Consider the following 23405-nt stretch of genomic DNA (forward strand, 5'->3'; position numbering starts at 1 on the left):
ATTTTTTAAGAAAAACATTTTTTGCTAAAATGTCGTAAGGGGGGACCCTGTCATAAAAATTCCAAAAAACGGACTTGCTTCAGCAGCACAATTCTGGTGCTGTAGTTGTAGGAGATGTCTCAAAACGTCATCAGGAGTCCCTACAAAACCTAAAAATGGCATAAAATGCTTTTTTTGGGAAAACTTTATTTTTACAAAATTTTTTTCAAAAAACAGACTTGCTTCAGCAGCACAATTCTGGTGCTGCAGTTGTAGGAGATGTCTCAAAACGTCATCAGGAGTCCCGACTAAACCCGTAAATGTAAGAAAATGTAAGAAAATGCATTTTTTAAGAAAAACATTTTTTGCTAAAATGTCGTAAGGGGGGACCCTGTCGTAAAAATGCCAAAAAACTGACTTGCTTCAGCAGCACAATTCTGGTGCTGTAGTTGTAGGAGATGTCTCAAAACGTCATCAGGAGTCCCTACAAAACCTAAAAATGGCATAAAATGCTTTTTTTGGGAAAACTTTTTTTTTACAAAAAAAAATTCCAAAAAACGGACTTGCTTCAGCAGCACAATTCTGGTGCTGTAGTTGTAGGAGATGTCTCAAAACGTCATCAGGAGTCCCGACTAAACCCGTAAATGTAAGAAAATGTAAGAAAATGCATTTTTTACGAAAAACATTTTTTGCTAAAATGTCGTAAGGGGGGACCCTGTCGTAAAAATGCCAAAAAACGGACTTGCTTCAGCAGTACAATTCTGGTGCTGTAGTTGTAGGAGATGTCTCAAAACGTCATCAGGAGTCCCTACAAAACCTAAAAATGGCATAAAATGCTTTTTTTGGGAAAACTTTTTTTTTACAAAAAAAAAATTCAAAAAACAGACTTGCTTCAGCAGCACAATTCTGGTGCTGTAGTTGTAGGAGATGTCTGAAAACGTCATCAGGAGTCCCGACTAAACCCGTAAATGTAAGAAAATGCATTTTTTAAGAAAAACATTTTTTGCTAAAATGTCGTAAGGGGGGACCCTGTCGTAAAAATTCCAAAAAACGGACTTGCTTCAGCAGCACAATTCTGGTGCTGTAGTTGTAGGAGATGTCTCAAAACGTCATCAGGAGTCCCTACAAAACCTAAAAATGGCATAAAATGCTTTTTTTGGGAAAACTTTTTTTTTACAAAAAAAAATAAAAAAAAACAGACTTGCTTCAGCAGCACAATTCTGGTGCTGTAGTTGTAGGAGATGTCTGAAAACGTCATCAGGAGTCCCGACTAAACCCGTAAATGTAAGAAAATGTAAGAAAATGCATTTTTTAAGAAAAACATTTTTTGCTAAAATGTCGTAAGGGGGGACCCTGTCGTAAAAATTCCAAAAAACGGACTTGCTTCAGCAGCACAATTCTGGTGCTGTAGTTGTAGGAGATGTCTCAAAACGTCATCAGGAGTCCCGACTAAACCCGTAAATGTAAGAAAATGCATTTTTTAAGAAAAACATTTTTTGCTAAAATGTCGTAAGGGGGGACCCTGTCTTAAAAATGCCAAAAAACGGACTTGCTTCAGCAGTACAATTCTGGTGCTGTAGTTGTAGGAGATGTCTCAAAACGTCATCAGGAGTCCCTACAAAACCTAAAAATGGCATAAAATGCTTTTTTTGGGAAAACTTTTTTAAAAAAAAAAAAATTCCAAAAAACGGACTTGCTTCAGCAGCACAATTCTGGTGCTGTAGTTGTAGGAGATGTCTCAAAACGTCATCAGGAGTCCCGACTAAACCCGTAAATGTAAGAAAATGTAAGAAAATGCATTTTTTACGAAAACATTTTTTTGCTAAAATGTCGTAAGGGGAGACCCTGTCGTAAAAATGCCAAAAAACCGACTTGCTTCAGCAGTACAATTCTGGTGCTTTAGTTGTAGGAGATGTCTCAAAACGTCATCAGGAGTCCCTACAAAACCTAAAAATGGCATAAAATGCTTTTTTTGGGAAAACTTTTTTTTTACAAATTTTTTTTCCAAAAAACGGACTTGCTTCAGCAGCACAATTCTGGTGCTGTAGTTGTAGGAGATGTCTCAAAACGTCATCAGGAGTCCCGACTAAACCCGTAAATGTAAGAAAATGTAAGAAAATGCATTTTTTAAGAAAAACATTTTTTGCTAAAATGTCGTAAGGGGGTGACCCTGTCGTAAAAATGCCAAAAAACCGACTTGCTTCAGCAGTACAATTCTGGTGCTGTAGTTGTAGGAGATGTCTCAAAACGTCATCAGGAGTCCCTACAAAACCTAAAAATGGCATAAAATGCTTTTTTTGGGAAAAAAAATTTTTACAAAAAAAAATTCAAAAAACAGACTTGCTTCAGCAGCACAATTCTGGTGCTGTAGTTGTAGGAGATGTCTCAAAACGTCATCAGGAGTCCCGACTAAACCCGTAAATGTAAGAAAATGTAAGAAAATGCATTTTTTACGAAAAACATTTTTTGCTAAAATGTCGTAAAAACGGACTTGCTTCAGCAGTACAATTCTGGTGCTGTAGTTGTAGGAGATGTCTCAAAACGTCATCAGGAGTCCCGACTAAACCCGTAAATGTAAGAAAATGTAAGAAAATGCATTTTTTACGAAAAACATTTTTTGCTAAAATGTCGTAAGGGGGGACCCTGTCGTAAAAATTCCAAAAAACTGACTTGCTTCAGCAGCACAATTCTGTTGCTGTAGTTGTAGGAGATGTGTCAAAACGTCATCAGGAGTCCCTACAAAACCTAAAAATGGCATAAAATGCTTTTTTTGGGAAAAAAAAATTTTACAAAAAAAAATTCAAAAAACAGACTTGCTTCAGCAGCACAATTCTGGTGCTGTAGTTGTAGGAGATGTCTCAAAACGTCATCAGGAGTCCCGACTAAACCCGTAAATGTAAGAAAATGCATTTTTTAAGAAAAACATTTTTTGCTAAAATGTCGTAAGGGGACCCTGTCGTAAAAATGCCAAAAAACGGACTTGCTTCAGCAGTACAATTCTGGTGCTGTAGTTGTAGGAGATGTCTCAAAACGTCATCAGGAGTCCCTACAAAACCTAAAAATGGCATAAAATGCTTTTTTTGGGAAAACTTTTTTTTTACAAAAAGAAATTCAAAAAACGGACTTGTTTGAGCAGCACATTTCTGGTGCTGTAGTTGTAGGAGATGTCTCAAAACGTCATCAGGAGTCCCGACTAAACCCGTAAATGTAAGAAAATGCATTTTTTAAGAAAAACATTTTTTGCTAAAATGTCGTAAGGGGGGACCCTGTCGTAAAAATTCCAAAAAACGGACTTGATTCAGCAGCACAATTCTGGTGCTGTAGTTGTAGGAGATGTCTCAAAACGTCATCAGGAGTCCCTACAAAACCTAAAAATGGCATAAAATGCTTTTTTTGGGAAAACTTTTTTTTTACAAAAAAAATTTCAAAAAACAGACTTGCTTCAGCAGCACAATTCTGGTGCTGTATTTGTAGGAGATGTCTCAAAACGTCATCAGGAGTCCCGACTAAACCCGTAAATGTAAGAAAATGTAAGAAAATGCATTTTTTAAGAAAAAAAAATTTTGCTAAAATGTCGTAAGGGGGGACCCTGTCGTAAAAATGCCAAAAAACCGACTTGCTTCAGCAGTACAATTCTGGTGCTGTAGTTGTAGGAGATGTCTCAAAACGTCATCAGGAGTCCCTACAAAACCTAAAAATGGCATAAAATGCTTTTTTTGGGAAAACTTTTTTTTTACAAAAAAAATTCCAAAAAACGGACTTGCTTCAGCAGCACAATTCTGGTGCTGTAGTTGTAGGAGATGTCTCAAAACGTCATCAGGAGTCCCGACTAAACCCGTAAATGTAAGAAAATGTAAGAAAATGCATTTTTTACGAAAAACATTTTTTGCTAAAATGTCGTAAGGGGGGACCCTGTCGTAAAAATGCCAAAAAACGGACTTGCTTCAGCAGTACAATTCTGGTGCTGTAGTTGTAGGAGATGTCTCAAAACGTCATCAGGAGTCCCTACAAAACCTAAAAATGGCATAAAATGCTTTTTTTGGGAAAACTTTAAAAAAAAAAAAAAAATTCCAAAAAACGGACTTGCTTCAGCAGCACAATTCTGGTGCTGTAGTTGTAGGAGATGTCTCAAAACGTCATCAGGAGTCCCGACTAAACCCGTAAATGTAAGAAAATGTAAGAAAATGCATTTTTTAAGAAAATTTTTTTTTGCTAAAATGTCGTAAGGGGGTCCCTGTCGTAAAAATGCCAAAAAACGGACTTGCTTCAGCAGTACAATTCTGGTGCTGTAGTTGTAGGAGATGTCTCAAAACGTCATCAGGAGTCCCTACAAAACCTAAAAATGGCATAAAATGCTTTTTTTGGGAAAACTTTTTTTTTACAAAAAAAAAATTCAAAAAACAGACTTGCTTCAGGAGCACAATTCTGGTGCTGTAGTTGTAGGAGATGTCTGAAAACGTCATCAGGAGTCCCGACTAAACCCGTAAATGTAAGAAAATGCATTTTTTAAGAAAAACATTTTTTGCTAAAATGTCGTAAGGGGGGACCCTGTCGTAAAAATGCCAAAAAACGGACTTGCTTCAGCAGTACAATTCTGGTGCTGTAGTTGTAGGAGATGTCTCAAAACGTCATCAGGAGTCCCTACAAAACCTAAAAATGGCATAAAATGCTTTTTTTGGGAAAACTTTTTTTTTACAATTTTTCTTTTAAAAAAACAGACTTGCTTCAGCAGCACAATTCTGGTGCTGTAGTTGTAGGAGATGTCTGAAAACGTCATCAGGAGTCCCGACTAAACCCGTAAATGTAAGAAAATGTAAGAAAATGCATTTTTTAAGAAAAACATTTTTTGCTAAAATGTCGTAAGGGGGGACCCTGTCGTAAAAATGCCAAAAAACGGACTTGCTTCAGCAGTACAATTCTGGTGCTGTAGTTGTAGGAGATGTCTCAAAACGTCATCAGGAGTCCCTACAAAACCTAAAAATGGCATAAAATGCTTTTTTTGGGAAAACTTTTTTTTTACAATTTTTCTTTTAAAAAAACAGACTTGCTTCAGCAGCACAATTCTGGTGCTGTAGTTGTAGGAGATGTCTGAAAACGTCATCAGGAGTCCCGACTAAACCCGTAAATGTAAGAAAATGTAAGAAAATGCATTTTTTAAGAAAAACATTTTTTGCTAAAATGTCGTAAGGGGGGACCCGGTCGTAAAAATTCCAAAAAACGGACTTGCTTCAGCAGTACAATTCTGGTGCTGTAGTTGTAGGAGATGTCTCAAAACGTCATCAGGAGTCCCTACAAAACCTAAAAATGGCATAAAATGCTTTTTTTGGGAAAACTTTTTTTTTACAATTTTTTTTTTAAAAAAACAGACTTGCTTCAGCAGCACAATTCTGGTGCTGTAGTTGTAGGAGATGTCTGAAAACGTCATCAGGAGTCCCGACTAAACCCGTAAATGTAAGAAAATGTAAGAAAATGCATTTTTTAAGAAAAACATTTTTTGCTAAAATGTCGTAAGGGGGGACCCTTGCAAAAAATTCCAAAAAACGGACTTGATTCAGCAGCACAATTCTGGTGCTGTAGTTGTAGGAGATGTCTTAAAACGTCATCAGGAGTCCCTACAAAACCTAAAAATGGCATAAAATGCTTTTTTTGGGAAAACTTTTTTTTTACAAAAAATTTTTCAAAAAACGGACTTGTTTCAGCAGCACAATTCTGGTGCTGTAGTTGTAGGAGATGTCTCAAAACGTCATCAGGAGTCCCGACTAAACCCGTAAATGTAAGAAAATGTAAGAAAATGCATTTTTTAAGAAAAAAATTTTTTGCTAAAATGTCGTAAGGGGGTCCCTGTCGTAAAAATGCCAAAAAACGGACTTGCTTCAGCAGTACAATTCTGGTGCTGTAGTTGTAGGAGATGTCTCAAAACGTCATCAGGAGTCCCTACAAAACCTAAAAATGGCATAAAATGCTTTTTTTGGGAAAACTTTTTTTTTACAAAAAAAAAATTCAAAAAACAGACTTGCTTCAGCAGCACAATTCTGGTGCTGTAGTTGTAGGAGATGTCTGAAAACGTCATCAGGAGTCCCGACTAAACCCGTAAATGTAAGAAAATGCATTTTTTAAGAAAAACATTTTTTGCTAAAATGTCGTAAGGGGGGACCCTGTCGTAAAAATTCCAAAAAACGGACTTGCTTCAGCAGCACAATTCTGGTGCTGTAGTTGTAGGAGATGTCTCAAAACGTCATCAGGAGTCCCGACTAAACCCGTAAATGTAAGAAAATGTAAGAAAATGCATTTTTTAAGAAAAACATTTTTTGCTAAAATGTCGTAAGGGGGTACCCTGTCGTAAAAATTCCAAAAAACGGACTTGCTGAATTCAGCAGCACAATTCTGGTGCTGTAGTTGTAGGAGATGTCTCAAAACGTCATCAGGAGTCCCGACTAAACCCGTAAATGTAAGAAAATGTAAGAAAATGCATTTTTTAAGAAAAATTTTTTTTGCTAAAATGTCGTAAGGGGGTCCCTGTCGTAAAAATGCCAAAAAACGGACTTGCTTCAGCAGTACAATTCTGGTGCTGTAGTTGTAGGAGATGTCTCAAAACGTCATCAGGAGTCCCTACAAAACCTAAAAATGGCATAAAATGCTTTTTTTGGGAAAACTTTTTTTTTACAAAAAAAAAATTCAAAAAACAGACTTGCTTCAGCAGCACAATTCTGGTGCTGTAGTTGTAGGAGATGTCTGAAAACGTCATCAGGAGTCCCGACTAAACCCGTAAATTTAAGAAAATGCATTTTTTAAGAAAAACATTTTTTGCTAAAATGTCGTAAGGGGGGACCCTGTCGTAAAAATTCCAAAAAACGGACTTGCTTCAGCAGCACAATTCTGGTGCTGTAGTTGTAGGAGATGTCTCAAAACGTCATCAGGAGTCCCTACAAAACCTAAAAATGGCATAAAATGCTTTTTTTGGGAAAACTTTTTTTTTACAAAAAAAATTTAAAAAAAACAGACTTGCTTCAGCAGCACAATTCTGGTGCTGTAGTTGTAGGAGATGTCTGAAAACGTCATCAGGAGTCCCGACTAAACCCGTAAATGTAAGAAAATGTAAGAAAATGCATTTTTTAAGAAAAACATTTTTTGCTAAAATGTCGTAAGGGGGGACCCTGTCGTAAAAATTCCAAAAAACGGACTTGCTTCAGCAGCACAATTCTGGTGCTGTAGTTGTAGGAGATGTCTCAAAACGTCATCAGGAGTCCCGACTAAACCCGTAAATGTAAGAAAATGTAAGAAAATGCATTTTTTAAGAAAAACATTTTTTGCTAAAATGTCGTAAGGGGGGACCCTGTCGTAAAAATGCTAAAAAACGGACTTGCTTCAGCAGTACAATTCTGGTGCTGTAGTTGTAGGAGATGTCTCAAAACGTCATCAGGAGTCCCTACAAAACCTAAAAATGGCATAAAATGCTTTTTTTGGGAAAACTTTTTTTTTTACAATTTTTTTTAAAAAAAAACAGACTTGCTTCAGCAGCACAATTCTGGTGCTGTAGTTGTAGGAGATGTCTGAAAACGTCATCAGGAGTCCCGACTAAACCCGTAAATGTAAGAAAATGTAAGAAAATGCATTTTTTAAGAAAAACATTTTTTGCTAAAATGTCGTAAGGGGGGACCCTGTCGTAAAAATTCCAAAAAACGGACTTGCTTCAGCAGCACAATTCTGGTGCTGTAGTTGTAGGAGATGTCTCAAAACGTCATCAGGAGTCCCGACTAAACCCGAAAATGGAAGAAATTAGAAGAAAATGCATATTTCACGGAAAAAAAATATTTTTCAAAATGTCGTTAAAAAAATTCAACAAAACGGACTTGCTTCAGCAGCACAATTCTGGTGCTGTAGTTGTAGGAGATGTCTCAAAACGTCATCAGGAGTCCCGACTAAACCCGTAAATGTAAGAAAATGTAAGAAAATGCATTTTTTAAGAAAAACATTTTTTGCTAAAATGTCGTAAGGGGGGACCCTGTCGTAAAAATTCCAAAAAACGGACTTGCTTCAGCAGCACAATTCTGGTGCTGTAGTTGTAGGAGATGTCTCAAAACGTCATCAGGAGTCCCGACTAAACCCGTAAATGTAAGAAAATGTAAGAAAATGCATTTTTTACGAAAAACATTTTTTGCTAAAATGTCGTAAGGGGGGACCCGGTCGTAAAAATGCCAAAAAACCGACTTGCTTCAGCAGTACAATTCTGGTGCTGTAGTTGTAGGAGATGTCTCAAAACGTCATCAGGAGTCCCTACAAAACCTAAAAATGGCATAAAATGCTTTTTTTGGGAAAACTTTTTTTTTACAATTTTTTTTTTAAAAAAACAGACTTGCTTCAGCAGCACAATTCTGGTGCTGTAGTTGTAGGAGATGTCTGAAAACGTCATCAGGAGTCCCGACTAAACCCGTAAATGTAAGAAAATGTAAGAAAATGCATTTTTTAAGAAAAACATTTTTTGCTAAAATGTCGTAAGGGGGGACCCTGTCGTAAAAATTCCAAAAAACGGACTTGCTTCAGCAGCACAATTCTGGTGCTGTAGTTGTAGGAGATGTCTCAAAACGTCATCAGGAGTCCCGACTAAACCCGAAAATGGAAGAAATTAGAAGAAAATGCATATTTCACGGAAAAAAAATATTTTGCAAAATGTCGTAAAAAAAATTCAACAAAACGGACTTGCTTCAGCAGTACAATTCTGGTGCTGTAGTTGTAGGAGATGTCTCAAAACGTCATCAGGAGTCCCTACAAAACCTAAAAATGGCATAAAATGCTTTTTTTGGGAAAACTTTTTTTTTACAAAAAAAAAATTCAAAAAACAGACTTGCTTCAGCAGCACAATTCTGGTGCTGTAGTTGTAGGAGATGTCTGAAAACGTCATCAGGAGTCCCGACTAAACCCGTAAATTTAAGAAAATGCATTTTTTAAGAAAAACATTTTTTGCTAAAATGTCGTAAGGGGGGACCCTGTCGTAAAAATTCCAAAAAACGGACTTGCTTCAGCAGCACAATTCTGGTGCTGTAGTTGTAGGAGATGTCTCAAAACGTCACCAGGAGTCCCTACAAAACCTAAAAATGGCATAAAATGCTTTTTTTGGGAAAACTTTTTTTTTACAAAAAAAATTTAAAAAAAACAGACTTGCTTCAGCAGCACAATTCTGGTGCTGTAGTTGTAGGAGATGTCTGAAAACGTCATCAGGAGTCCCGACTAAACCCGTAAATGTAAGAAAATGTAAGAAAATGCATTTTTTAAGAAAAACATTTTTTGCTAAAATGTCGTAAGGGGGGACCCTGTCGTAAAAATTCCAAAAAACGGACTTGCTTCAGCAGCACAATTCTGGTGCTGTAGTTGTAGGAGATGTCTCAAAACGTCATCAGGAGTCCCGACTAAACCCGTAAATGTAAGAAAATGTAAGAAAATGCATTTTTTAAGAAAAACATTTTTTGCTAAAATGTCGTAAGGGGGGACCCTGTCGTAAAAATGCTAAAAAACGGACTTGCTTCAGCAGTACAATTCTGGTGCTGTAGTTGTAGGAGATGTCTCAAAACGTCATCAGGAGTCCCTACAAAACCTAAAAATGGCATAAAATGCTTTTTTTGGGAAAACTTTTTTTTTTACAATTTTTTTTTTAAAAAAACAGACTTGCTTCAGCAGCACAATTCTGGTGCTGTAGTTGTAGGAGATGTCTGAAAACGTCATCAGGAGTCCCGACTAAACCCGTAAATGTAAGAAAATGTAAGAAAATGCATTTTTTAAGAAAAACATTTTTTGCTAAAATGTCGTAAGGGGGGACCCTGTCGTAAAAATTCCAAAAAACGGACTTGCTTCAGCAGCACAATTCTGGTGCTGTAGTTGTAGGAGATGTCTCAAAACGTCATCAGGAGTCCCGACTAAACCCGAAAATGGAAGAAATTAGAAGAAAATGCATATTTCACGGAAAAAAAATATTTTTCAAAATGTCGTTAAAAAAATTCAACAAAACGGACTTGCTTCAGCAGCACAATTCTGGTGCTGTAGTTGTAGGAGATGTCTCAAAACGTCATCAGGAGTCCCGACTAAACCCGTAAATGTAAGAAAATGTAAGAAAATGCATTTTTTAAGAAAAACATTTTTTGCTAAAATGTCGTAAGGGGGGACCCTGTCGTAAAAATTCCAAAAAACGGACTTGCTTCAGCAGCACAATTCTGGTGCTGTAGTTGTAGGAGATGTCTCAAAACGTCATCAGGAGTCCCGACTAAACCCGTAAATGTAAGAAAATGTAAGAAAATGCATTTTTTACGAAAAACATTTTTTGCTAAAATGTCGTAAGGGGGGACCCGGTCGTAAAAATTCCAAAAAACTGACTTGCTTCAGCAGCACAATTCTGGTGCTGTAGTTGTAGGAGATGTCTCAAAACGTCATCAGGAGTCCCTACAAAACCTAAAAATGGCATAAAATGCTTTTTTTGGGAAAACTTTTTTTTTACAAAAAAAATTTCAAAAAACAGACTTGCTTCAGCAGCACAATTCTGGTGCTGTAGTTGTAGGAGATGTCTCAAAACGTCATCAGGAGTCCCGACTAAACCCGTAAATGTAAGAAAATGTAAGAAAATGCATTTTTTACGAAAAACATTTTTTGCTAAAATGTCGTAAGGGGGGACCCTGTCGTAAAAATGCCAAAAAACGGACTTGCTTCAGCAGTACAATTCTGGTGCTGTAGTTGTAGGAGATGTCTCAAAACGTCATCAGGAGTCCCGACTAAACCCGTAAATGTAAGAAAATGTAAGAAAATGCATTTTTTACGAAAAAATTTTTTTGCTAAAATGTCGTAAGGGGAGACCCTGTCGTAAAAATGCCAAAAAACCGACTTGCTTCAGCAGTACAATTCTGGTGCTGTAGTTGTAGGAGATGTCTCAAAACGTCATCAGGAGTCCCTACAAAACCTAAAAATGGCATAAAATGCTTTTTTTGGGAAAACTTTTTTTTTACAAAAAAAAATTAAAAAAAACAGACTTGCTTCAGCAGCACAATTCTGGTGCTGTAGTTGTAGGAGATGTCTGAAAACGTCATCAGGAGTCCCGACTAAACCCGTAAATGTAAGAAAATGTAAGAAAATGCATTTTTTAGGAAAAACATTTTTTGCTAAAATGTCGTAAGGGGGGACCCTGTCGTAAAAATTCCAAAAAACGGACTTGCTTCAGCAGCACAATTCTGGTGCTGTAGTTGTAGGAGATGTCTCAAAACGTCATCAGGAGTCCCGACTAAACCCGTAAATGTAAGAAAATGTAAGAAAATGCATTTTTTAAGAAAAACATTTTTTGCTAAAATGTCGTAAGGGGGGACCCTGTCGTAAAAATGCTAAAAAACGGACTTGCTTCAGCAGTACAATTCTGGTGCTGTAGTTGTAGGAGATGTCTCAAAACGTCATCAGGAGTCCCTACAAAACCTAAAAATGGCATAAAATGCTTTTTTTGGGAAAACTTTTTTTTTACAATTTTTTTTTTAAAAAAACAGACTTGCTTCAGCAGCACAATTCTGGTGCTGTAGTTGTAGGAGATGTCTCAAAACGTCATCAGGAGTCCCTACAAAACCTAAAAATGGCATAAAATGCTTTTTTTGGGAAAACTTTTTTTTTACAATTTTTTTTTTAAAAAAACAGACTTGCTTCAGCAGCACAATTCTGGTGCTGTAGTTGTAGGAGATGTCTGAAAACGTCATCAGGAGTCCCGACTAAACCCGTAAATGTAAGAAAATGTAAGAAAATGAATTTTTTAAGAAAAACATTTTTTGCTAAAATGTCGTAAGGGGGGACCCTTGCAAAAAATTCCAAAAAACGGACTTGATTCAGCAGCACAATTCTGGTGCTGTAGTTGTAGGAGATGTCTTAAAACGTCATCAGGAGTCCCTACAAAACCTAAAAATGGCATAAAATGCTTTTTTTGGGAAAACTTTTTTTTTACAAAAAATTTTTCAAAAAACGGACTTGTTTCAGCAGCACAATTCTGGTGCTGTAGTTGTAGGAGATGTCTCAAAACGTCATCAGGAGTCCCGACTAAACCCGTAAATGTAAGAAAATGTAAGAAAATGCATTTTTTAAGAAAAAATTTTTTTGCTAAAATGTCGTAAGGGGGTCCCTGTCGTAAAAATGCCAAAAAACGGACTTGCTTCAGCAGTACAATTCTGGTGCTGTAGTTGTAGGAGATGTCTCAAAACGTCATCAGGAGTCCCTACAAAACCTAAAAATGGCATAAAATGCTTTTTTTGGGAAAACTTTTTTTTTACAAAAAAAAAATTCAAAAAACAGACTTGCTTCAGCAGCACAATTCTGGTGCTGTAGTTGTAGGAGATGTCTGAAAACGTCATCAGGAGTCCCGACTAAACCCGTAAATGTAAGAAAATGCATTTTTTAAGAAAAACATTTTTTGCTAAAATGTCGTAAGGGGGGACCCTGTCGTAAAAATTCCAAAAAACGGACTTGCTTCAGCAGCACAATTCTGGTGCTGTAGTTGTAGGAGATGTCTCAAAACGTCATCAGGAGTCCCGACTAAACCCGTAAATGTAAGAAAATGTAAGAAAATGCATTTTTTAAGAAAAACATTTTTTGCTAAAATGTCGTAAGGGGGTACCCTGTCGTAAAAATTCCAAAAAACGGACTTGCTGAATTCAGCAGCACAATTCTGGTGCTGTAGTTGTAGGAGATGTCTCAAAACGTCATCAGGAGTCCCGACTAAACCCGTAAATGTAAGAAAATGTAAGAAAATGCATTTTTTAAGAAAAATTTTTTTTGCTAAAATGTCGTAAGGGGGTCCCTGTCGTAAAAATGCCAAAAAACGGACTTGCTTCAGCAGTACAATTCTGGTGCTGTAGTTGTAGGAGATGTCTCAAAACGTCATCAGGAGTCCCTACAAAACCTAAAAATGGCATAAAATGCTTTTTTTGGGAAAACTTTTTTTTTACAAAAAAAAAATTCAAAAAACAGACTTGCTTCAGCAGCACAATTCTGGTGCTGTAGTTGTAGGAGATGTCTGAAAACGTCATCAGGAGTCCCGACTAAACCCGTAAATTTAAGAAAATGCATTTTTTAAGAAAAACATTTTTTGCTAAAATGTCGTAAGGGGGGACCCTGTCGTAAAAATTCCAAAAAACGGACTTGCTTCAGCAGCACAATTCTGGTGCTGTAGTTGTAGGAGATGTCTCAAAACGTCATCAGGAGTCCCTACAAAACCTAAAAATGGCATAAAATGCTTTTTTTGGGAAAACTTTTTTTTTACAAAATTTTTTTAAAAAAAACAGACTTGCTTCAGCAGCACAATTCTGGTGCTGTAGTTGTAGGAGATGTCTGAAAACGTCATCAGGAGTCCCGACTAAACCCGTAAATGTAAGAAAATGTAAGAAAATGCATTTTTTAAGAAAAACATTTTTTGCTAAAATGTCGTAAGGGGGGACCCTGTCGTAAAAATTCCAAAAAACGGACTTGCTTCAGCAGCACAATTCTGGTGCTGTAGTTGTAGGAGATGTCTCAAAACGTCATCAGGAGTCCCGACTAAACCCGTAAATGTAAGAAAATGTAAGAAAATGCATTTTTTAAGAAAAAATTTTTTTGCTAAAATGTCGTAAGGGGGGACCCTGTCGTAAAAATGCTAAAAAACGGACTTGCTTCAGCAGTACAATTCTGGTGCTGTAGTTGTAGGAGATGTCTCAAAACGTCATCAGGAGTCCCTACAAAACCTAAAAATGGCATAAAATGCTTTTTTTGGGAAAACTTTTTTTTTACAATTTTTTTTTTAAAAAAACAGACTTGCTTCAGCAGCACAATTCTGGTGCTGTAGTTGTAGGAGATGTCTGAAAACGTCATCAGGAGTCCCGACTAAACCCGTAAATGTAAGAAAATGTAAGAAAATGCATTTTTTAAGAAAAACATTTTTTGCTAAAATGTCGTAAGGGGGGACCCTGTCGTAAAAATTCCAAAAAACGGACTTGCTTCAGCAGCACAATTCTGGTGCTGTAGTTGTAGGAGATGTCTCAAAACGTCATCAGGAGTCCCGACTAAACCCGAAAATGGAAGAAATTAGAAGAAAATGCATATTTCACGGAAAAAAAATATTTTTCAAAATGTCGTTAAAAAAATTCAACAAAACGGACTTGCTTCAGCAGCACAATTCTGGTGCTGTAGTTGTAGGAGATGTCTCAAAACGTCATCAGGAGTCCCGACTAAACCCGTAAATGTAAGAAAATGTAAGAAAATGCATTTTTTAAGAAAAACATTTTTTGCTAAAATGTCGTAAGGGGGGACCCTGTCGTAAAAATTCCAAAAAACGGACTTGCTTCAGCAGCACAATTCTGGTGCTGTAGTTGTAGGAGATGTCTCAAAACGTCATCAGGAGTCCCGACTAAACCCGTAAATGTAAGAAAATGTAAGAAAATGCATTTTTTACGAAAAACATTTTTTGCTAAAATGTCGTAAGGGGGGACCCGGTCGTAAAAATTCCAAAAAACTGACTTGCTTCAGCAGCACAATTCTGGTGCTGTAGTTGTAGGAGATGTCTCAAAACGTCATCAGGAGTCCCTACAAAACCTAAAAATGGCATAAAATGCTTTTTTTGGGAAAACTTTTTTTTTACAAAAAAAATTTCAAAAAACAGACTTGCTTCAGCAGTACAATTCTGGTGCTGTAGTTGTAGGAGATGTCTCAAAACGTCATCAGGAGTCCCGACTAAACCCGTAAATGTAAGAAAATGTAAGAAAATGCATTTTTTACGAACATTTTTTTTTGCTAAAATGTCGTAAGGGGAGACCCTGTCGTAAAAATGCCAAAAAACCGACTTGCTTCAGCAGTACAATTCTGGTGCTGTAGTTGTAGGAGATGTCTCAAAACGTCATCAGGAGTCCCTACAAAACCTAAAAATGGCATAAAATGCTTTTTTTGGGAAAACTTTTTTTTTACAAAAAAAAATTAAAAAAAACAGACTTGCTTCAGCAGCACAATTCTGGTGCTGTAGTTGTAGGAGATGTCTGAAAACGTCATCAGGAGTCCCGACTAAACCCGTAAATGTAAGAAAATGTAAGAAAATGCATTTTTTAGGAAAAACATTTTTTGCTAAAATGTCGTAAGGGGGGACCCTGTCGTAAAAATTCCAAAAAACGGACTTGCTTCAGCAGCACAATTCTGGTGCTGTAGTTGTAGGAGATGTCTCAAAACGTCATCAGGAGTCCCGACTAAACCCGTAAATGTAAGAAAATGTAAGAAAATGCATTTTTTAAGAAAAACATTTTTTGCTAAAATGTCGTAAGGGGGGACCCTGTCGTAAAAATGCTAAAAAACGGACTTGCTTCAGCAGTACAATTCTGGTGCTGTAGTTGTAGGAGATGTCTCAAAACGTCATCAGGAGTCCCTACAAAACCTAAAAATGGCATAAAATGCTTTTTTTGGGAAAACTTTTTTTTTACAATTTTTTTTTTAAAAAAACAGACTTGCTTCAGCAGCACAATTCTGGTGCTGTAGTTGTAGGAGATGTCTGAAAACGTCATCAGGAGTCCCGACTAAACCCGTAAATGTAAGAAAATGTAAGAAAATGCATTTTTTAAGAAAAACATTTTTTGCTAAAATGTCGTAAGGGGGGACCCTGTCGTAAAAATTCCAAAAAACGGACTTGCTTCAGCAGCACAATTCTGGTGCTGTAGTTGTAGGAGATGTCTCAAAACGTCATCAGGAGTCCCGACTAAACCCGAAAATGGAAGAAATTAGAAGAAAATGCATATTTCACGGAAAAAAAATATTTTGCAAAATGTCGTAAAAAAAATTCAACAAAACGGACTTGCTTCAGCAGCACAATTCTGGTGCTGTAGTTGTAGGAGATGTCTCAAAACGTCATCAGGAGTCCCGACTAAACCCGTAAATGTAAGAAAATGTAAGAAAATGCATTTTTTAAGAAAAACATTTTTTGCTAAAATGTCGTAAGGGGGGAGGGACCCTGTCGTAAAAATTCCAAAAAACGGACTTGCTTCAGCAGCACAATTCTGGTGCTGTAGTTGTAGGAGATGTCTCAAAACGTCATCAGGAGTCCCTACAAAACCTAAAAATGGCATAAAATGCTTTTTTTGGGAAAACTTTTTTTTTACAAAAAAAAATTTCAAAAAACAGACTTGCTTCAGCAGCACAATTCTGGTGCTGTAGTTGTAGGACATGTCTGAAAACGTCATCAGGAGTCCCGACTAAACCCGTAAATGTAAGAAAATGCATTTTTTAAGAAAAACATTTTTTGCTAAAATGTCGTAAGGGGGGACCCTGTCGTAAAAATGCTAAAAAACGGACTTGCTTCAGCAGTACAATTCTGGTGCTGTAGTTGTAGGAGATGTCTCAAAACGTCATCAGGAGTCCCTACAAAACCTAAAAATGGCATAAAATGCTTTTTTTGGGAAAACTTTTTTTTTACAATTTTTTTTAAAAAAAAACAGACTTGCTTCAGCAGCACAATTCTGGTGCTGTAGTTGTAGGAGATGTCTGAAAACGTCATCAGGAGTCCCGACTAAACCCGTAAATGTAAGAAAATGTAAGAAAATGCATTTTTTAAGAAAAACATTTTTTGCTAAAATGTCGTAAGGGGGGACCCTGTCGTAAAAATTCCAAAAAACGGACTTGCTTCAGCAGCACAATTCTGGTGCTGTAGTTGTAGGAGATGTCTCAAAACGTCATCAGGAGTCCCGACTAAACCCGAAAATGGAAGAAATTAGAAGAAAATGCATATTTCACGGAAAAAAATATTTTTCAAAATGTCGTTAAAAAAATTCAACAAAACGGACTTGCTTCAGCAGCACAATTCTGGTGCTTTAGTTGTAGGAGATGTCTCAAAACGTCATCAGGAGTCCCGACTAAACCCGTAAATGTAAGAAAATGTAAGAAAATGCATTTTTTAAGAAAAACATTTTTTGCTAAAATGTCGTAAGGGGGGACCCTGTCGTAAAAATTCCAAAAAACGGACTTGCTTCAGCAGCACAATTCTGGTGCTGTAGTTGTAGGAGATGTCTCAAAACGTCATCAGGAGTCCCGACTAAACCCGTAAATGTAAGAAAATGTAAGAAAATGCATTTTTTACGAAAAACATTTTTTGCTAAAATGTCGTAAGGGGGGACCCGGTCGTAAAAATTCCAAAAAACTGACTTGCTTCAGCAGCACAATTCTGGTGCTGTAGTTGTAGGAGATGTCTCAAAACGTCATCAGGAGTCCCTACAAAACCTAAAAATGGCATAAAATGCTTTTTTTGGGAAAACTTTTTTTTTACAAAAAAAATTTCAAAAAACAGACTTGCTTCAGCAGCACAATTCTGGTGCTGTAGTTGTAGGAGATGTCTCAAAACGTCATCAGGAGTCCCGACTAAACCCGTAAATGTAAGAAAATGTAAGAAAATGCATTTTTTACGAAAAACATTTTTTGCTAAAATGTCGTAAGGGGGGACCCTGTCGTAAAAATGCCAAAAAACGGACTTGCTTCAGCAGTACAATTCTGGTGCTGTAGTTGTAGGAGATGTCTCAAAACGTCATCAGGAGTCCCGACTAAACCCGTAAATGTAAGAAAATGTAAGAAAATGCATTTTTTACGAAAAAATTTTTTTGCTAAAATGTCGTAAGGGGAGACCCTGTCGTAAAAATGCCAAAAAACCGACTTGCTTCAGCAGTACAATTCTGGTGCTGTAGTTGTAGGAGATGTCTCAAAACGTCATCAGGAGTCCCTACAAAACCTAAAAATGGCATAAAATGCTTTTTTTGGGAAAACTTTTTTTTTACAAAAAAAAATTAAAAAAAACAGACTTGCTTCAGCAGCACAATTCTGGTGCTGTAGTTGTAGGAGATGTCTGAAAACGTCATCAGGAGTCCCGACTAAACCCGTAAATGTAAGAAAATGTAAGAAAATGCATTTTTTAGGAAAAACATTTTTTGCTAAAATGTCGTAAGGGGGGACCCTGTCGTAAAAATTCCAAAAAACGGACTTGCTTCAGCAGCACAATTCTGGTGCTGTAGTTGTAGGAGATGTCTCAAAACGTCATCAGGAGTCCCGACTAAACCCGAAAATGGAAGAAATTAGAAGAAAATGCATATTTCACGGAAAAAAAATATTTTGCAAAATGTCGTAAAAAAAATTCAACAAAACGGACTTGCTTCAGCAGCACAATTCTGGTGCTGTAGTTGTAGGAGATGTCTCAAAACGTCATCAGGAGTCCCGACTAAACCCGTAAATGTAAGAAAATGTAAGAAAATGCATTTTTTAAGAAAAACATTTTTTGCTAAAATGTCGTAAGGGGGGACCCTGTCGTAAAAATTCCAAAAAACGGACTTGCTTCAGCAGCACAATTCTGGTGCTGTAGTTGTAGGAGATGTCTCAAAACGTCATCAGGAGTCCCTACAAAACCTAAAAATGGCATAAAATGCTTTTTTTGGGAAAACTTTTTTTTTACAAAAAAAAATTTCAAAAAACAGACTTGCTTCAGCAGCACAATTCTGGTGCTGTAGTTGTAGGACATGTCTGAAAACGTCATCAGGAGTCCCGACTAAACCCGTAAATGTAAGAAAATGCATTTTTTACGAAAAACATTTTTTGCTAAAATGTCGTAAGGGGGGACCCTGTCGTAAAAATTCCAAAAAACGGACTTGCTTCAGCAGCACAATTCTGGTGCTGTAGTTGTAGGAGATGTCTCAAAACGTCATCAGGAGTCCCGACTAAACCCGAAAATGGAAGAAATTAGAAGAAAATGCATATTTCACGGAAAAAAAATATTTTGCAAAATGTCGTAAAAAAAATTCAAAAAAACGGACTTGCTTCAGCAGCACAATTCTGGTGCTGTAGTTGTAGGAGATGTCTCAAAACGTCATCAGGAGTCCCGACTAAACCCGTAAATGTAAGAAAATGTAAGAAAATGCATTTTTTACTAAAATGTCGTAAGGGGGGACCCTGTCGTAAAAATTCCAAAAAACTGACTTGCTTCAGCAGCACAATTCTGGTGCTGTAGTTGTAGGAGATGTCTCAAAACGTCATCAGGAGTCCCTACAAAACCTAAAAATGGCATAAAATGCTTTTTTTGGGAAAACTTTTTTTTTACCAAATTTTTTTTCAAAAAACAGACTTGCTTCAGCAGCACAATTCTGGTGCTGTAGTTGTAGGAGATGTCTCAAAACGTCATCAGGAGTCCCGACTAAACCCGTAAATGTAAGAAAATGTAAGAAAATGCATTTTTTAAGAAAAACATTTTTTGCTAAAATGTCGTAAGGGGGGACCCTGTCATAAAAATTCCAAAAAACGGACTTGCTTCAGCAGCACAATTCTGGTGCTGTAGTTGTAGGAGATGTCTCAAAACGTCATCAGGAGTCCCTACAAAACCTAAAAATGGCATAAAATGCTTTTTTTGGGAAAACTTTTTTTTTACAAAAATTTTTTCAAAAAACAGACTTGCTTCAGCAGCACAATTCTGGTGCTGTAGTTGTAGGAGATGTCTGAAAACGTCATCAGGAGTCCCGACTAAACCCGTAAATGTAAGAAAATGTAAGAAAATGCATTTTTTAAGAAAAACATTTTTTGCTAAAATGTCGTAAGGGGGGACCCTGTCGTAAAAATGCCAAAAAACGGACTTGCTTCAGCAGTACAATTCTGGTGCTGTAGTTGTAGGAGATGTCTCAAAACGTCATCAGGAGTCCCTACAAAACCTAAAAATGGCATAAAATGCTTTTTTTGGGAAAACTTTAAAAAAAAAAAAAAAATTCCAAAAAACGGACTTGCTTCAGCAGCACAATTCTGGTGCTGTAGTTGTAGGAGATGTCTCAAAACGTCATCAGGAGTCCCGACTAAACCCGTAAATGTAAGAAAATGTAAGAAAATGCATTTTTTACGAAAACATTTTTTTGCTAAAATGTCGTAAGGGGAGACCCTGTCGTAAAAATGCCAAAAAACGGACTTGCTTCAGCAGTACAATTCTGGTGCTGTAGTTGTAGGAGATGTCTCAAAACGTCATCAGGAGTCCCTACAAAACCTAAAAATGGCATAAAATGCTTTTTTTGGAAAAACTTTAAAAAAAAAAAAAAAATTCCAAAAAACGGACTTGCTTCAGCAGCACAATTCTGGTGCTGTAGTTGTAGGAGATGTCTCAAAACGTCATCAGGAGTCCCTACTAAACCCGTAAATGTAAGAAAATGCATTTTTTACGAAAAACATTTTTTGCTAAAATGTCGTAAGGGGGGACCATGTCGTAAAAATGCCAAAAAACGGACTTGCTTCAGCAGTACAATTCTGGTGCTGTAGTTGTAGGAGATGTCTCAAAACGTAATCAGGAGTCCCGACTAAACCCGTAAATGTAAGAAAATGTAAGAAAATGCATTTTTTAAGAAAAACATTTTTTGCTAAAATGTCGTAAGGGGGGACCCTGTCGTAAAAATGCCAAAAAACCGACTTGCTTCAGCAGTACAATTCTGGTGCTGTAGTTGTAGGAGATGTCTCAAAACATCATCAGGAGTCCCGACTAAACCCGTAAATGTAAGAAAATGCATTTTTTACGAAAAACATTTTTTGCTAAAATGTCGTAAGGGGGGACCCTGTCGTAAAAATGCCAAAAAACGGACTTGCTTCAGCAGTACAATTCTGGTGCTGTAGTTGTAGGAGATGTCTCAAAACGTCATCAGGAGTCCCTACAAAACCTAAAAATGGCATAAAATGCTTTTTTTGGGAAAACTTTTTTTTACCAAAAAAAATTCCAAAAAACGGACTTGCTTCAGCAGCACAATTCTGGTGCTGTAGTTGTAGGAGATGTCTCAAAACGTCACCAGGAGTCCCGACTAAACCCGTAAATGTAAGAAAATGCATTTTTTACGAAAAACATTTTTTGCTAAAATGTCGTAAAAACGGACTTGCTTCAGCAGTACAATTCTGGTGCTGTAGTTGTAGGAGATGTCTCAAAACGTCATCAGGAGTCCCTACAAAACCTAAAAATGGCATAAAATGCTTTTTTTGGGAAAACTTTTTTTTTACAAAAAAAAATTCCAAAAAACGGACTTGCTTCAGCAGCACAATTCTGGTACTGTAGTTGTAGGAGATGTCTCAAAACGTCATCAGGAGTCCCGACTAAACCCGTAAATGTAAGAAAATGTAAGAAAATGCATTTTTTACGAAAAACATTTTTTGCTAAAATGTCGTAAGGGGGGACCCTGTCGTAAAAATGCCAAAAAACGGACTTGCTTCAGCAGTACAATTCTGGTGCTGTAGTTGTAGGAGATGTCTCAAAACGTCATCAGGAGTCCCTACAAAACCTAAAAATGGCATAAAATGCTTTTTTTGGGAAAACTTTTTAAAAAAAAAAAAAATTCCAAAAAACGGACTTGCTTCAGCAGCACAATTCTGGTGCTGTAGTTGTAGGAGATGTCTCAAAACGTCATCAGGAGTCCCGACTAAACCCGTAAATGTAAGAAAATGTAAGAAAATGCATTTTTTAAGAAAATTTTTTTTTGCTAAAATGTCGTAAGGGGGTCCCTGTCGTAAAAATGCCAAAAAACGGACTTGCTTCAGCAGTACAATTCTGGTGCTGTAGTTGTAGGAGATGTCTCAAAACGTCATCAGGAGTCCCTACAAAACCTAAAAATGGCATAAAATGCTTTTTTTGGGAAAACTTTTTTTTTACAAAAAAAAAATTCAAAAAACAGACTTGCTTCAGCAGCACAATTCTGGTGCTGTAGTTGTAGGAGATGTCTGAAAACGTCATCAGGAGTCCCGACTAAACCCGTAAATGTAAGAAAATGCATTTTTTAAGAAAAACATTTTTTGCTAAAATGTCGTAAGGGGGGACCCTGTCGTAAAAATGCCAAAAAACGGACTTGCTTCAGCAGTACAATTCTGGTGCTGTAGTTGTAGGAGATGTCTCAAAACGTCATCAGGAGTCCCTACAAAACCTAAAAATGGCATAAAATGCTTTTTTTGGGAAAACTTTTTTTTTACAATTTTTCTTTTAAAAAAACAGACTTGCTTCAGCAGCACAATTCTGGTGCTGTAGTTGTAGGAGATGTCTGAAAACGTCATCAGGAGTCCCGACTAAACCCGTAAATGTAAGAAAATGTAAGAAAATGCATTTTTTAAGAAAAACATTTTTTGCTAAAATGTCGTAAGGGGGGACCCTGTCGTAAAAATGCCAAAAAACGGACTTGCTTCAGCAGTACAATTCTGGTGCTGTAGTTGTAGGAGATGTCTCAAAACGTCATCAGGAGTCCCTACAAAACCTAAAAATGGCATAAAATGCTTTTTTTGGGAAAACTTTTTTTTTACAATTTTTTTAAAAAAAAAACAGACTTGCTTCAGCAGCACAATTCTGGTGCTGTAGTTGTAGGAGATGTCTGAAAATGTCATCAGGAGTCCCGACTAAACCCGTAAATGTAAGAAAATGCATTTTTTAAGAAAAACATTTTTTGCTAAAATGTCGTAAGGGGGGACCCTTGCAAAAAATTCCAAAAAACGGACTTGATTCAGCAGCACAATTCTGGTGCTGTAGTTGTAGGAGATGTCTTAAAACGTCATCAGGAGTCCCTACAAAACCTAAAAATGGCATAAAATGCTTTTTTTGGGAAAACTTTTTTTTTACAAAAAAAATTTCAAAAAACGGACTTGTTTCAGCAGCACAATTCTGGTGCTGTAGTTGTAGGAGATGTCTCAAAACGTCATCAGGAGTCCCGACTAAACCCGTAAATGTAAGAAAATGCATTTTTTAAGAAAATTTTATTTTGCTAAAATGTCAAAAAAATGCCAAAAAACGGACTTGCTTCAGCAGTACAATTCTGGTGCTGTAGTTGTAGGAGATGTCTCAAAACGTCATCAGGAGTCCCTACAAAACCTAAAAATGGCATAAAATGCTTTTTTTGGGAAAACTTTTTTTTTACAAAAAAAAATTAAAAAAAACAGACTTGCTTCAGCAGCACAATTCTGGTGCTGTAGTTGTAGGAGATGTCTGAAAACGTCATCAGGAGTCCCGACTAAACCCGTAAATGTAAGAAAATGTAAGAAAATGCATTTTTTAAGAAAAACATTTTTTGCTAAAATGTCGTAAGGGGGGACCCTGTCGTAAAAATTCCAAAAAACGGACTTGCTTCAGCAGCACAATTCTGGTGCTGTAGTTGTAGGAGATGTCTCAAAACGTCATCAGGAGTCCCGACTAAACCCGTAAATGTAAGAAAATGTAAGAAAATGCATTTTTTAAGAAAAAAATTTTTTGCTAAAATGTCGTAAGGGGGGACCCTGTCATAAAAATTCCAAAAAACGGACTTGCTTCAGCAGCACAATTCTGGTGCTGTAGTTGTAGGAGATGTCTCAAAACGTCATCAGGAGTCCCGACTAAACCCGTAAATGTAAGAAAATGTAAGAAAATGCATTTTTTAAGAAAAACATTTTTTGCTAAAATGTCGTAAGGGGGG

At 36.8% G+C, this 23405-nt stretch overlaps 1 protein-coding gene across 2 annotated transcripts in view; it reads right to left on the minus strand.

Moving 5' to 3' along the window:
- LOC133639840 (serine/threonine-protein kinase/endoribonuclease IRE1-like) overlaps positions 1-23405 on the minus strand; it is a 344495-nt gene that overhangs the window by 161278 nt on the left and 159812 nt on the right. The gene's annotated exons all lie outside the window — the stretch shown is intronic.

The sequence above is a fragment of the Entelurus aequoreus genome, linkage group LG22 (genome assembly GCF_033978785.1).
Source record: "Entelurus aequoreus isolate RoL-2023_Sb linkage group LG22, RoL_Eaeq_v1.1, whole genome shotgun sequence".
Taxonomy (NCBI): Eukaryota; Metazoa; Chordata; class Actinopteri; order Syngnathiformes; family Syngnathidae; genus Entelurus; species Entelurus aequoreus.